We start from the raw sequence: 15,933 nt of genomic DNA, 5'->3' as shown, positions 1-15,933 counted from the left end.
ATACCTTGTTATTATATTACTAAAAGTTTTTTTAACCTCAGTTTCTTTTACCTACTTAATCACGTCTGCCATTCAACAAAAAATTATAAGACATAATAAAAGGCAAAAAACATGGAAGAAACTGAATAAGCATCAGAACTGAGTCAAATGGCAGAAGTTTAGAAATATCAGACCAGTATTTCTTTTAAACTATGCACAATATGCTTAGGATCTTAATGAAAAAGCAGACAAGATGCAGGAATAGATAGATGATGTTAAGTCCAAAAGATGAAAAATCTAAGAAAGAATAAAAAAGAAATGATAGAAATCAAAAGCAAAACAGAAATGAAGAATGCTTTTGATGGGCTCATTAGTAGATTTTAAAAAATGATCAAAAAAAGGAAAATCTCTGAGCTTGATGATATACGTAAAGCAGAAATGCTCAAAACCAAAAAAAGAAGGAAACAAGGGCTGAAAACAGATGACAGAGACAGAACAATACCCAAACAATGATTATTAATAATTCTCTTAAATTAATGTCAGACACCAAACCACAGATACAGGAAGTGCAGTGAACACTAAGCATGTAAGTGTAAAAAATATACCTAGGCATATCATATTTCAGACCTCATAAAATTAAAAATAAAGAATATTCTTAAAAGAAGTCAATGATAGGGGGCAGAGGTCATCTTGCCTTTAGAGGAATAAAGATAAGAATTATAACTATAACTTCTCAGAAAATGTGTCTTGGGCTATTTGGAGCTTTTATTACAGAATAGTACAGATGGGGTAATTTATTAATAATAGAAGTTCATTTGGCTCACTTTTTTGGAGCCTGGGAAGTCTGAAATTTCAGTCACATCTAGTCAAGACCTTCTTGCTATGTAATAACAAGAGAGAGATAGGGTAAGAGGCCAACATTTTTTTAAAATTCAGAAACCTACTGATACAGCTATCCCACTCCCATAATAGTGTCATTTAAAATTTGCATGAGGGCAAAATTCTCATGGCTTAATCACCTATTAAAGATCCCACCTCTCAACATTACAGCTTTGTGAACTAAATTTCTAACATAGGAACTATGAGAAACACAAGCCATAGCACCATGCAAGCAAGAAGTGTGCTGAGTGAAAGAGTTAAAGTGATGATAGAAGGAACAACCACCTAGAAATCACCCTTCAGAAATGAAATAGATCTAAAAGCCTTCCTCATACAAACAAACTCTGAGGGAAGATGTTCACAGAAAATCTGTCTTCCAAGAAATTCTAGCAAAGTTCTTTAGAGAAAAGGAAAATAGTGTAGATCAGGAACTCAAATATGCATAAAGAGCATGAATAAATGAAGATAAAACTTTTTCCTATTTGAAATTCACCTAAAAGATAATTTGCTCATAATTATAGCAACAATATATAACTACATATACATACATTATACAAATATACATATATAACACATACATATACTTAAAAATAAGAAATTTCATTTATTATATATACAATGTGTAAGTTAAAGGTATGACAGCATTAAGACATATATCAGAAGGGAGGAAATAGAAATATTTTGAAGGTACTTGCCCTATGTATTATGTCACATAGCTATGTGAAAGGAGAGTTAAATAAATTATAAATTTATAAGCTGTAAGCTGGATGTGGTGGTGCACATCTGTAATCCCAGCACTTGGGAGGCTGAGGCAGCAGGATTGCTGTGAGTTAGAGGCCAGCCTGGGCAACACAGTGAGTTCAAGGTCAGTCTGAACTACATAGTGAGACCTTGTCTCAAAAAACCCTAAATAAATAAATAAATAAATAAATGTACACTGCAAACTCTAGGCCAATTATTTAAGAAGTAAAAAAATTAAAGTATAAAAGTATAACTGATATGCTAAGAAAAGAGAGAAAATGGAATCATAAAAATTGCTCAATTAAAACCACAAAAGGCAGAAGATTTGGAAGGCAAAAACAGGAACAAAACAAAGGCAAAAAATAGAAAACAGTACCATATGGGATACATATCATCTAACACAGTTAGATAACCATAAACATCAAGGATCTAAATATAGCATTAAAAGAGAGATTGTGAGAGTGAATCAAAAATAATACCCAATTATATGTTATCTAAAAGAAACTATATATAAAGATACATATATTAAAAGTAATAAAATAGAGAAATCAAATTCATGCTAATACTTATCAAAGAAGTGGGAGTAGTTATAGTAAATTCAGACAGAGCAGACTTCAAAGCAAAGAAAAATTTCAGGATTAAAGAGGTATTACATAAAGTTAAAAGAATCAGTAGTCCAAAAGCCATGACAACCCCTAATGTGTATACACCTAACAGAATGGCAAAATATGTTAGGCAAACATTGCTAGGAGAAATCAATGAAGCCACTATGATAGTTGAAGGTTTAACACTTCTCTATCAGAAAAAGATCCAGCAGGCTGAAAAATCAAGAAGTCGGTTGAACCCACCAACACCATCAATCAATTGAATATACTTAACATCTGTAGACTATCTCATTCAACAGCACCAGATTACACACTCTTCCAAAACTTCTATGAAACAGCCACTAAAATAGAACACATTTTGAGCTGTAAAACACAGCCAGTGAATTTAGAAGAATAGAAAACATATAATATCTGCTTTCAGATCACAGTGGAATTAAACTAGAAATCAGTTAACAGAAAGACAGCTGAAAAATCCAAAAATATATGCTAATTAAACAGCCTAACTTCTTTTTTTGGTACCGGGGATCCAACTCGGGTCTTTTTTGCGCTTGCGCAGCAGGCGGCCAAACCACTGAGCTAAATCCCCGGCCTAAACAACGTACTTCTGAGTAACACATGGGTCAAAGAAAAAAATGTCAAGAGAAAATTTTAAATAATTTGGATTACATGGTTACAAAAATACAAACTATCAAATCTGTAGGATGTAGCAAAAGCTGTGCTTAGAGGGAAAATTTAACGCCTCCATCTAAAAATCATTAATCTTACCATCCACTTTAGAAAACTAAAAAGAAAGAAGAGCAAATTAAGTGCACAGCAAGAGAAGAAAATAAATGATAAAAATTAGAACGATGTAAATGAAATTGAAAACACAAAAACCAATAAACTGAAAACTAATTCTTTGAAAAGGTCAATTAAAAAGATAAGCTTCTAGATAAGCTAAGAAAAAGGAGAGAAGACAAAAATTATTAATATCAGAAATGAAGAAGATATAACTCAGATCCCACGAACAACAAAAGGATAATAAAGGGATATTTTTAATATTATGCCCTCAAATTTGATAACCTACACAAAATAGACCAAATACTTAAAAGAGACAATCTGCCAAAATTCATACAAGAGTATATAAACAATCTGAAAGGCCTAAATTTATTAAAGAAATTTCATCAATATTAATCACTTTCCAAAACAGAATGAACCAGGCCCAGGTGAATTTACCAAACATTAAGGTAGAAATTATACAAGTTCTTATAATTTAATCTAGAAGATATAAGCAGAAAGAATGTATTACTCTAATACCAAAACTAGCCAAAGATTTTACAAGAAAATAAAACTATCAAACAATATCACTCATGAGACTATAGACGCAAATATCCTCAACAAAATATTAGCAAATCAAATCCAACAATGTAGATAAAGAACTATTTATCACAACCAAATGGGATTTACCCCAGGTATGCAAAGCTGGATCAACATTTAAAAATTAATTAATGTAATCCATCATATCAAGTTAAACAAGGAAAATCACGTAATATTAATAGATTCAGAAAATTATTTGACAAAATTCAACATCTATTTATAAAAAAATATTACAGCAACTAAAGAATAAAAGAAACTTTCAGAACTGATAAGAAAGAGCTACCCTTGGGCCAGGGCTTTAGCTCAGTGGTTCTGTCGCCTGCCTTGCAAACACAAAGACCCGAGTTCGATCCCCCGTACCAAAAAAAAAAAGAAAGAGCTACCCAGAAAAGGTATAATTAGCATCATATTTAATGGTGTAGAACTCAAACCTTTCCCAAAAAGATTAGGAACAAGGCAAAGGATGCTTCTTCTCACCTTTGTTATTCAATATCATACTGGAAATCCTTGCTAATTCAATAATACAATAAAAATAAATAAAAGATACACAGACTGGACATAAAGAAATAAACATCTTTGTTCACAGATGACATGACCTTCTTTATACACAATACAAAATAATTGGCAAAGAAAAATCTCCCTTGGAACTCTATCCAAAGTTGCAGGATATAAGGTCAGTGTACAAAAGTCATTAATTTTCCTATATCAGAAATGAACAAATGGACCTGAAATTAGAAACACATTGTAATTTAATTAATATCCCAAGAAATGCAATATTTAGGTATAAATCTAACAAAATATGCACAAAATCTATCTAAGGAAAACTATAAAACTGCAATGAAATATATCAAGAAAAGAATTTCCATGTTTATAGAAAGATTCAATACTGTCAAATTTTAATTCTTCCCAAATTGATCCATAGATTTAATATAGCCTCAATCAAAATCCCAAATTATTTTGATAATATCAACAAAATGAGTTTAACTTTTATATTGAAAAGTAAAAGACTCAGAATTGAACAAAGTAGAGACTAATGCTACTCAAGATTTATAAAATCACAGTAATCGACACACTGTGATATTGTCAAAATAATGGAAAATAAACCAACATACATATGGTTAACTGATCTTTGACAAAGGAATAAAGACAATCCAGTGGAGAGAAGATGGGTCTTTTTAACAAATGAGGTGAGAACAAGTGGACATCCCAAAAAGAGTCTAGTATAGACCTTACACTTGGTAAAATTAACTCAAATTGGAGCATAGACCTACTTGTAAAACACAAAACTATTAAATTTCTAGAAGATAACCTAGGAGACAACCTATGACCTCAGTGTAATGATGACTTTATAACAGAACGCCGAATATGCAATCCATGAAAGAAACAATTCATAAGCTAAACCTTACAAAAATTAATTTCTATTTTTCACAAGACACTATTAAAGACAAAGTACTGACCTGGAGAAAATATTTGCACAAGACATATTTGATAAAGGAATGTTGTAAAAAATATACATAAAACTCAAAAAACAAACGTCCAATTTAAAGATGGCAAACTATTCAAAAAGAGACCACTTTAAAAAAAAGATACACAGATGGCAAGCATATGAAAAGGTGTTTAAAAAAAGATGTTCAATATTATTTGTCATTAGAGAATTCCAAATGAAAATTAAAATAACAAGGAGTTACCACTTCATACCTGATAGAATAGTTACAGTTGAAAACACTGACACCAAATGCTGCTGAGGATATGAAGCAATAAGAGCCCCTACTCATTACTCATTGGAGTACAAAATCAGTTTGAAGGATATTTTTAAAGTTTGTCACAAAATTAAACATTTTCTAATGATACAATCTAGTGTCATAGTCTTTGATAGTTTTCTGCATAAACTGAAAACTTTTGTCCACATAAAAACCTGCACATTAAATTTTATAGTAGTTGTATTAATAATTGCACAAACTTGGATACAATGTGCAAATATCCTTTGGTAGGTGACTGGATAAATAAACTATGGAATATCCAGACAATAAAATATTATTCAGCACTAAAAATAAATGAGTTATCAAAGCATGAAAATACATAGAGGAAACTTAAATGCATATTACTACATGAAAGAAGCCAATCAAAAAAAAAGGCTGCAATACAGTTCCAACTATATGATCTTCTAGAAAAAGCTAAGCTATGGAAACAAGGAAAAAGATCAGTGGTTGCCAGGAGGTAGAGAGAAGGAAGGATCCATAAGCAGATCACTGAGGATTGTTACAACGGTGAATTATTCTATGATTCTGCTGTGGTAGGTACATGTTACTATACATTTGTCAAAACCCATAGAATGTACATCAACAGTGAACCCTAATATAAACTATGGACTTTGAGTGATAATGATGTCAGCATAGACTCACTGATTGTAACAAACATACCAGACTGGTAGGGGATGTTGACAGTGGAGAAGGCAGTGGATGCAGGAGGGGAAGGGGCAGAGGGCAATAGAAAGTCTGTTGCATTCAGTTTTGTGTTAACCTAGAATAAAACATTTCTATTAAAAATGTTTATTTAGAAATTATATACAGTAGAAAATATGAAGTAAAATTCATTATTCACAAATTGATCAGGCATATCGAAATAAATTTTAAAATTAAAATATTTTATTAGAATTGATAAGTATATTTGTCAAGATCATTGGATATGGGGCTAGTATAAAATGTATTTCCATGTTTGCCAAAAATAGAAAATACATTTAAAAAAATAATAAATCTACAAAATATGCGGGCTTTCTACACATATACATAGAGGAAGAAACTTTACAAAACATTTCTAGAATAAATGTGTTAAAGCCCAAATAAATTAGATACTGCAATCATACTTTAGATTTCACAATATTCTAAAGATATAAATTCTCCCCAAATTGATCTGTAGATACACTGCAAAAATACTACAGGTTAACTGGAGATCAATATTTGCAAAAGATGAATTCAAACACCAGTACGTTTTTGATAACTGTAACTTGTGAAATATAAATATAAATGAATAACATACTGTAAAGTTACTTCCACACTTGTCAAGGTGAAATATTTAAACTAGCAAGTCTCCACAAAGTATTCCAGATATGAATACAAGTATTACCTATGATAAAAATAGGTTATCTGGTATTCGGTTATGGAAAAGTCAGACTCCTCAGAACAAGAATAAAAATAAAATTGTAATATCCCAAAGTATCTGAAAAAGTCATTTCCTTATGAATGCTTTCAATTGAGTCGACTGGAATATTAAACTGCCTAAATCATGACTTTATTATACTTTATTGTAATTACTTCACCATCAAGCCTCTCTATCATACTATAAATTCTGCGAAGATTAAAAAAATTATTTTGGGGCCTGTGATTTAGCTCAGTGGCACCACATCTGCCTTGTAAGAACAAGGTCCTGAGTTTGATCCCCAAGTGCCAAAAAAAAATTATTTTGTTCACTAGTACAGTGGACTTATAAACTCGATTGGTTCCCAAGGGCTGGTTGTAACTCAAGTTGGTTGTAAGTCTATACAGCTGAAATCTTGATGTTAACCTGGGTACACGCTATAGACAACAAGAGGCAGATGAAGTTGTTCGTATGTCAGGCTGGTCATAACTTGAGGGTCCACTGAATATCCTTAGTGTTTGGCATAGCCATTAGCAAACAATAGACACTAAATAAAAATACCTAGAATCAATTTAAAAATGATGAGAGTGCTTGGGGTGCAGTAAATTTTACTGGGATCCTCAGAACAAGCAAACAGTATTACGCACTCTTAATCTGAACACTATGTTGATTTTCTATAGTTACTTTTGTTCTTCCATAGATTTCAGGGATTGTTTTTGTTTTTGTTTTGGTGAGTGTAAATATATCAGCATGTCTTGACTTTACTAAAAGCATCCGAAAAAACATTGTAAAGAAAGTCACAGCCCTAATACTCAGTGTTCTTCAGTGGTAAAGAAAGAAGAAAATTATCTTATTTTTCCTCCCCAAGTAAGAAAACCCTAGGAGAAAGTGTAATCTAAGGTGGCAAATCCAGGATACACTGTAAACCTTTCACCCTGCCAGGAAAGTCTTCTTCTGAAGGATATTCTCAAACCTGGAGTTTTAGGCAGTTTTTCTTAGTAATAGAATGCTTCCCTTTATATGAAAAAAATGATATGCAGAAAAATGACAGTCAGCTTGAAAATTCAAAGCAGGCAGGGTGAAGCTGTTACTCTTCGAAGAATCATTTCTGTCCATGCTAAGGCATAAATTAAATAATCTACAAGATTATGAAAATTCTACCTGAACACAAATTTTAACTGGGCTTTGTTTTCAACATTTATGAATAAAAGTTAAAATTGTGCTTTTGAAAAGGAAGAATATCATAACCACATAAAGCAAAGATTGAAATCTAAGTATGTTCTCATTATTTTGAGAGGGGATGGGGAAAATGGCAACAAATTCTCGAATAAGCATTGTTCTGCAAATATTTGAAACACTGACCAGTTCTCCTGATTACACAGAACACAAAGGCTCTTTCAACAGCGCCCTGCACAGCTTGAAGATGAACTCCATGTGCCTCCTAATCCTCTCTTCAAACTTGGCAACAGTCAGTGGCGTCAAAGGGAATCCAGCTATGAACTAAACAGAAGCTGATCATGTTATATATGTCTATAAATTTGGGCTCTACACCAGCATCAAATGTGAGTACTTAACAATTTCTTACCACTAAATGGCAAGTTGCGCACATCAACATTGTAGCCCTGAAAATCAGTCAGTTGTCAATTGTGCACATCTATTGATGTGAATAAAGGAAAAGATAGTAAAATATATAAATATAAGTCAAGACTGAATGGAGGGAGATAATAACCATGAATTTGAACAGAAAATAATATTATGATCCCTAAAGAATAAGCTAAAATGTGACATCACTGAATGAAAAAAAAAAAGCCAGTCTAAAAGTGCACTCTATAAAAGTCAGAGACAGGGTCTTGGAAGTACCAGTTCTATAAATCATTAGCTATTGCCACAAAAAAAGGGTAATATTAAAAGAAGAAGGTTGCACACCATAACAATAAACTGTCACAAAGATGATGTACCAATAGCTGTGTGACCTTCAGAGTAATTACATTAGCCAGGTGACACAGTACTTTTTACACATGAAATCCTATTTGCCATATACTTGCTTGAAATATACAGGCATTGCATTTACTGCAATAAATTGGCCCTGTGACTCACTACAAGAAGAAAAACTGTAGTAACACCCTAGGTCAGATCAGATCAATGATTCATTAAGTTCAAAGTACAGAAAAAATTCTTAAGTTCTTCTTCAATTTGATGTAAGAATTGGGAATACCAAAATAATTAGCTTCTGAAAAAGAAGATTTCATGTCCTGTTCCATACCTAGAAAACCTACCACTATAATCAGTTGGTAAGTTTTATTTACAACCTACTCTAGTGTTGAATCTCACACAAATTTTATCAAGTTATCCACTGAGAAGTGATTTTACTCCCTTATGTTCAACTGGCTTAGTCTTTCTAACCATGTTCTCAAAACATAAAACATAAACATTTACAGGTAAACTAAGCATTTTGATGATCATGGGGGGTTATTTCAAGTGTCTTCCATCAAGGATAACAACAGTAATAAAAATATTAATATTAACAATGATGGTGATGAGCTCTAAACTTAAAAAAGAGCCTCTGACAAGAGTTAAAATGATGAAGAACAATAGCCTTGATTTCATCCTAATTTATAGTTTTTCAAGGACCCCTGGAATACTCCTAGATGTAACTTTTTCTGTATCACAATACTGCATACTAATCACTCCCATTGCCTTCCTGACCAAAACAAAATCTCCAAGAGTAATTACAGTCAGCTTATTATAGTTGCAATTGTACTACAGAAAGAGAAAATATTCTAGGCTTCTTATTTCAAACTTTTGTGAGGACCTATTGTGAGTCACTGAATAGGATTCTTAATATACCTTCAAGTAAACTGTTCTTCAGTTATGGAGGAACAGCCCATGAGTACCTGGGAATTTATAAATCTTCAGGTAACAGCAAGTGGGCACTTGGAATTTACAGTAATTGCAGTATATCGGAACAGAATTATAGGTGGAAGTAATGGGGAAAAGTAAACCTTAGAAATTTTTTGGAAATTCATCAGTGAAAGGCACTTTGTATATAAAAACTGATAGTCAAAATTTCTCTTTTTAAACTTCAGACATACACATAAATTAAAAAACAATGAAGAGAATTCTTGTATATCCTTCATCCAGATTCCAAAAATATTAAGTCTACATGCATGCATGCCTGAGTGTAGAGAAACAGAAAATAATTATTTATAGTATTTTTATTCTTTAGACTTAGAATGCATGGTCAAAATACTAATCAAAATTATTTAAGTTAGTTCTACCCATCCAGCCAAGCACCACCCTATACTTTCAGTGTGGCTATGTCATTTGAAGTACAGTTAAATTCCTTTGTTTCTGTTTGTATCCCTTTTGGTTCTTCACCCATTTTTGTTTGTTTGTGTACTTAGTATAAGAAAGATTAATATGGTCCAAAAGTCACAATTATACAAAAAATAGTCAAATAAGTGCCACTTCCCCCATCCTATTCACCCCAACCTACTCACATCAACCCCATCTTTTCTACTCTATTTGTATCCATCATCTCTAAGCAATGAGTCTCAATAATTTCTGGTTTACCCCTTTTCTGTTTCTTTCTGCATGATTGAACAAATATATGTATGTTTTCTCATTTGCCCTTCCTTCTGTACAAAATAGGACATTTCATGAGTGTTCTTCTACATATATATTGAATTACTTTGGAAATAATTCTGTACCAGATTACAGTTTCCTCAACTGATTTTCACAGATACTCCATTATGTAACTATTGCAAAGTTTATTCAATCACTCTGCTATGTATGCATATTTAGGTTGTTTCCAATTACAAGTAATGCTGCAAAAAATAAATAACATCAATAAAGAGTTCATCAAGTGATATTTTCTTGAGTATTAATATTGATCCAAGTGTATATTACTGAAATAAACCCTGCTGGTGATAGTACAATATGTTATTAATATGCTGTGTAATTATATTTGCTAATATTTTGTTTAGTAGTTTCATCAATATTTATAAGTGAAATTGGACTGTAATTTATTTTTGTTATCGTTTTTTTAATTTGTTTTTGTTTTTTTGGTACCAGGGATCGAACTCAGGTCCTTGCGCTTGCAAGGTAGGCATGGTGCCACTGAGCTAAATCCCCGGCCCTGTGTTATCGTTTTATTAGCCTACGTATGAAGTTATACTTACTTCATAAAAATAGAAAGTTCTCTCCATTTAACTCTTCTCTGGAATGATTTATGAAACATTGGAACTACCTCCAGGTAATTTGAATGCTATCATTACCCTGTGAAACCTTCTGGACCAAGTGCTTTTTGTAGGGTATTTCTGTGATAATTCTCTAGATAAAAATAACATTTGTCAATTTCTCTTTGGAAATTGATCTCTTTGGTCTTTCTTTCCTTTTTTTTGTAGTACCAGGGATTAAACTCAGGACCTTGCATATGCCAGGTAGGCACAGCACCACTGAGCTAAATCCCTGGCCCTAAGTCTTTCTATTCTTAATGAGGTCAATTTTGATATCTTAAGTTTTCAAAAACTTAACCATATAATTATGATTTTCACATTTATTTGCATACAAGTCTGGAAAGTGGTTCTTTCCTATAGTATAACTGGCATTTTCCCCTTATCAATTAATATTGTCTATATTTATGCTCTTATCTTTGATTTCTTAATCAATTTAAGCTAACTTTTCATTTTGTATCATTTTAAAACTATTAGGTCAACTATTTAATTTTCTACCATATTAATTTCTGCTTTCATCTTTATTAATTTCTTTGTGTTTTCTTTTGGTTTATTAGTGGGTGGGTTTTCTAGTTATTTTTTAAATAATTCATTTATATTCATTCTTCAATTTTTACTGATATGATGAATCACATTGATAAAATTGAATTTTCTTCTACCACTTCAAATATATTAAAAAATATCAAAGCGTAGTCTAAATTATAAAATATTTTTCAAAGTCTGTAACATTCAGATTTTATGTTTTTGTCCAGCAGTTGCTTAAAATAAGTTAGCCTGAAGTAGTGGTGCATGCCTGTAATCCCAGAACTCTAGGAGGCTAAAAGAAAGATCAAGTTTGAGCTCAGCTAAGGTAATTTAGGTACTTAATGAGATGCTGTCTCAAAATGAGAAATAAAAAAGAGGCTGGGGATGTAACTCAGTGCAAAAGTCCTGGATTCAATCCCCAGTACCACCACCACCCCCAAAAAAAACCTTTTCTTAAAATTTTCAATTGTAAGGTGATGTTATTTTAAATTTAATTAATGATCAAAGTGTATTTCATTCATTTAAATTTCTCATTTAAAGCAAAAACTGTATAAGAACTTTTCTAGGCTAGAATTTAGCAGATTTTAAGAACATAAAACCAGAATTGGGGGTGATCTCTCTACATCACTAAATTCATTACTTCTAAATATTTTCGGCTTCTCTACTACAAAATATCTCTTCTACAATGAATTGGGCCACCAAAAGAAAATTTGAACACCAAAAATAATTTGTCTCAGAACAGAATATAAAAGGTATTTATTTCTATAGTGTCACTGGAATTTAAAAATCTTATGGCATGGCAGAAAGGCCTGCCAGAAGAAAGCTGCTCACCCATGGAAGCCAGAAGCAGGGAAGGGAGAGGGAGGGAGGGAAAGAGGAAGGGAGAGAGAAAGAGAGAGAGAGAGAGAGAATCTTCCAAAGGCACCCATAATGACCACGTCCTCCTCCAACCAGGTCCAGTCTTCTCCCAGCACATTTAGCTATGAATTCATCAGTAGATGAATCCACTGATGAGTGCAGCACCTCCATGACCCAAACACCTTCCAAAAGCCTCACCTCTGAATACACAAGAGCTCTGAGAGACATTTCAGAACTAAACCATAACAAAAAATGAAATAACAAAATGTACTAAATCTCAAAAAATGGCAAGAAAGAAACAGATGTGGGTGAGTATATAAAATGTTAATGATTGTTATTAATATTTGCTCATCTGGAAAGAAGCAAAGTAAATGGGGTTTATTTTTTTCATCTTTCACTTAAACTATAGTAGAAAATAAACTAGAAAAAATAGAGAAAGTAGACAACTGGGCTAGTTTTGTCTGGTAGATGTGAACACTCTAGTTCTATACTACACATTTGAGGAATGATCCAGAAAGTATCCTCCTGAGTGAATGGTAGATCTCAACCTATTATAATTAGGCAGATTGAACCATTATATAAAGCAAATCACAAAATCTCAGAAAAGACATCTCAGCTCCAAAATAAAAGTTACACATCACCTCTGCTGAGTTCTTCCCATTTCTGCTCCACTATTTTCTCATTCTTAGGAAATAATTTTCTCAATCTTCAAACAGGGAAAAGCAAAGAAACAAGGAAGAAATATCTACCAAAGGAAGAAGGCATGGCCAAAAACATAACGTTAAAGAAATACGTCATTTGCATAGAAAGATGAGAGGCATGTAGATTCAAATGTGATAAAACATTGGGAATATTACAGCCCTAGGCCCTAAGGCAGGCTAAGGGGAGGAGTGAGGATCTCAATGAAATTCAGTTGATTTAGAGAAAGTACTAGTAGTCATTACTGCATTCATATATACATAGACACTAAAAAATGAATAGATACAAACAATGAAGATACAAAACAATGTAAATGTTATAAACTCAGACAATGAAATAGAAAAATTACTAAAAAATATGTATGTTGATGGTGTAGATTTGAGGGAAAGTGAGAGTATATAAAGTCCTTAGTCCTTATGTTTCAAAGCTGGAAGCCAACTATTTCTTTTTTAAATAAATATATAGCTTTAAAAAACTAAATATAACAAGAAAAACCTCTTAATTTTTCATAACGCCTCCTATGTTTTTAAACCTTAAGGGGAATATTTTAACAAATATTATGTCTAATTCTGAAAATAAACATTTACTTGAAATTCAGCAACTTCTTTAATTCTACTTTAGTTTCTTTTCTGTTAAAGCAAAATGAAATGCATCAATTTCTATTTACAATAGCATTTACAGTATGACCCTATACTTAATGCCTTTATCTTTATTCATCCATTATTTGCTTACTCATCCATCCTATTTGTATAAATGTATAAGAATGATATCTATCTAATATTAATGATTGTTATTTCTAGGGGGTGGTACAGACTTTTTTCTGTTTTCAGAAATTTCTACATTGTTGCAATGATTTTTTTCCTCAAAGGGATATATATTTTTTATAAAAGAACAGAAATATTTTTATTTAAAAACAAACTGCCAGGCATGGGGGCTCCTGCCTGTAGTCCTAGCACTCTGGGATGCTGGGGCAGGAAGATTGCAAGTTTGACCCCAGCCTGGGAAACTTAGCAAGATCCTGCCTCAAAATAAAAAATAAAAATAAAAAGGGATGAGGTTGTAGCTCAAAGCAAAGGCCCTGGTTTCAATCTGCAGTACCACCATCCTTCTATAAAACTATTAAAACAACACCAAGATAAACCTACCCTAGAAAAAATGACTATTGTCTTTTGCTTCCTTTAAATTTTGTTCAGTTTTTAAATTTTATTTCATGTACTGTTTTAGCTTTCCTCACGGCAGACAGTAAATATCATCATAGACCTTGCCTTAAAAATGGTCAAAAATACAAATGGATTCGTGTTGTATTTCATGAAAATTTATAGTCTTCTGGAATACTTTGTTCTTTTTCTACCCATAGTGGTGATAATTACTAAATTTTGAGTTCTTGATATGATAATACTTGATTTATATGATATCCAATAAACTAAGTACTTTAAGTGTGTGGATTGTATATTACAAGTCTGTTGGAAGAGGCCAGAGAAGTTAAGAAACTTCCTCAGCTAAAAAGTAATACAAATGGCATCTAACTCAGGCAGTTGTACAATTTTTTGTAAATGTCACTCAAAATTCTTCCTAAAAAGAAACAATAATATGACTTCTTATAGATTCAAAGTCATGTGTATGCCTTTCCTTGGAAAAATTAAAGTGTGCTAGAGTTAGCAAAATAAAATTAAAAGACCTAATCTAGAATTCTATCTCTGTAAGACTCTGGTTGGCAATCTGAAAGCCACTCATACTCCTTTTCCCCCTCCACTGCTTTCCATTCCTTCTAGGTCATGTGAGACAAACAGGAAGTCTGCTATGGAACTTCTAGAGGATTTACTTACTTGACTCCCATCCCATAAAAGAGGGGACCACATGGAATAATGTTTTCTCATGTACTGTCCTCTGCTCCTTCTCTTAGATGTGGGGCTATATTTAGCCAACTTAGAGTGATGAAAGGAAGGCCACAAGATTTGAAGAGATGCAGACCAAGTCCTAATATTAACCTCCTGTATCGATGTCAACAACCACTAACCTCTAGACTTCTTGTTATGGGAAAAAATAAACACCTACTTCTTTAAGCTACAGTGTGTTGAGTTGTTTTGTTTGTTTTCTTCTGTTATGGATATTTGTGATTAACCTAAAGCAATCCTAACATACCTAATGTATAAGTTTCAACACTTGAAGTATAACTCAGCCACAATGTCTTCATTTGCTGCAAAAATTAACTGAGATAACATTTGAGAAACACTAAGCTTCTTACAGTAAATTTCCTGATTTAAAAAAAACACATTGTACTCTAAGGCATCTAAATGTGCATGACTGACTCAAACACTCCAGTGGGAGAAACTAAATAATTATCACCTAAGAATCTTTGGTCTAAGAATTAAAAGAATCATACCACAGTGATATATGTGCACCCATGTTCATAGCAGCACAGTTTGTAATAGCTAAAACTTGGAAACAGCCCAAATGGCCATCAACTGGAGACTGGATAAAGAAAATGTGTTCTTTTTAATAAAATGGAGTACTACTCAGCCATAAAAAATGAGAAATTAGAGACATTTATAGCTAAGTGTATGCACATTGAGGCAATACTCTTAACTGAAATAAATAGGACACACATGTATAGATACCAAATAGTTTCTCTGGTGTGAGAAACTGAAAGTGTAAATAAGGACTAAATGTATAATAGGTCATGTGAAGTAGGAAGAAAAGGGGCAAGGGGGAAGGAAGTGGGAGGGCTAGGGGAAAGGATAGAAGGGAATGGGATTAATATGGGAAAATGGAAAAATAGGAACAAAATCTTTGTAAATAGGGAGGAATGGAGGGGTTGAAGGGAGGGCTGGGCAAGGGTGAAAAATAAGAACCAAGAGAGACTATGTAAAGGTGCAAATTTCCAATGATGAATGTCATTATATTGTATACCTAAAATGTAC

General features: G+C 32.5%; 1 protein-coding gene across 50 annotated transcripts in view; it reads right to left on the bottom strand.

Moving 5' to 3' along the window:
- The window catches only part of Sox6 (SRY-box transcription factor 6), a 689,857-nt gene that overhangs the window by 270,788 nt on the left and 403,136 nt on the right, over positions 1–15,933 (bottom strand). The window lies entirely within an intron of this gene.

Source organism: Heterocephalus glaber, unplaced genomic scaffold (assembly GCF_053883595.1).
Source record: "Heterocephalus glaber isolate CG9 unplaced genomic scaffold, H.glaber_assembly_v1.0 deba00001428, whole genome shotgun sequence".
In the NCBI taxonomy this organism is placed as follows: Eukaryota; Metazoa; Chordata; class Mammalia; order Rodentia; family Bathyergidae; genus Heterocephalus; species Heterocephalus glaber.
The sequence above is the reverse complement of the archived record's forward strand: the minus strand, read 5'-3'. Positions and strand labels throughout refer to the sequence as shown.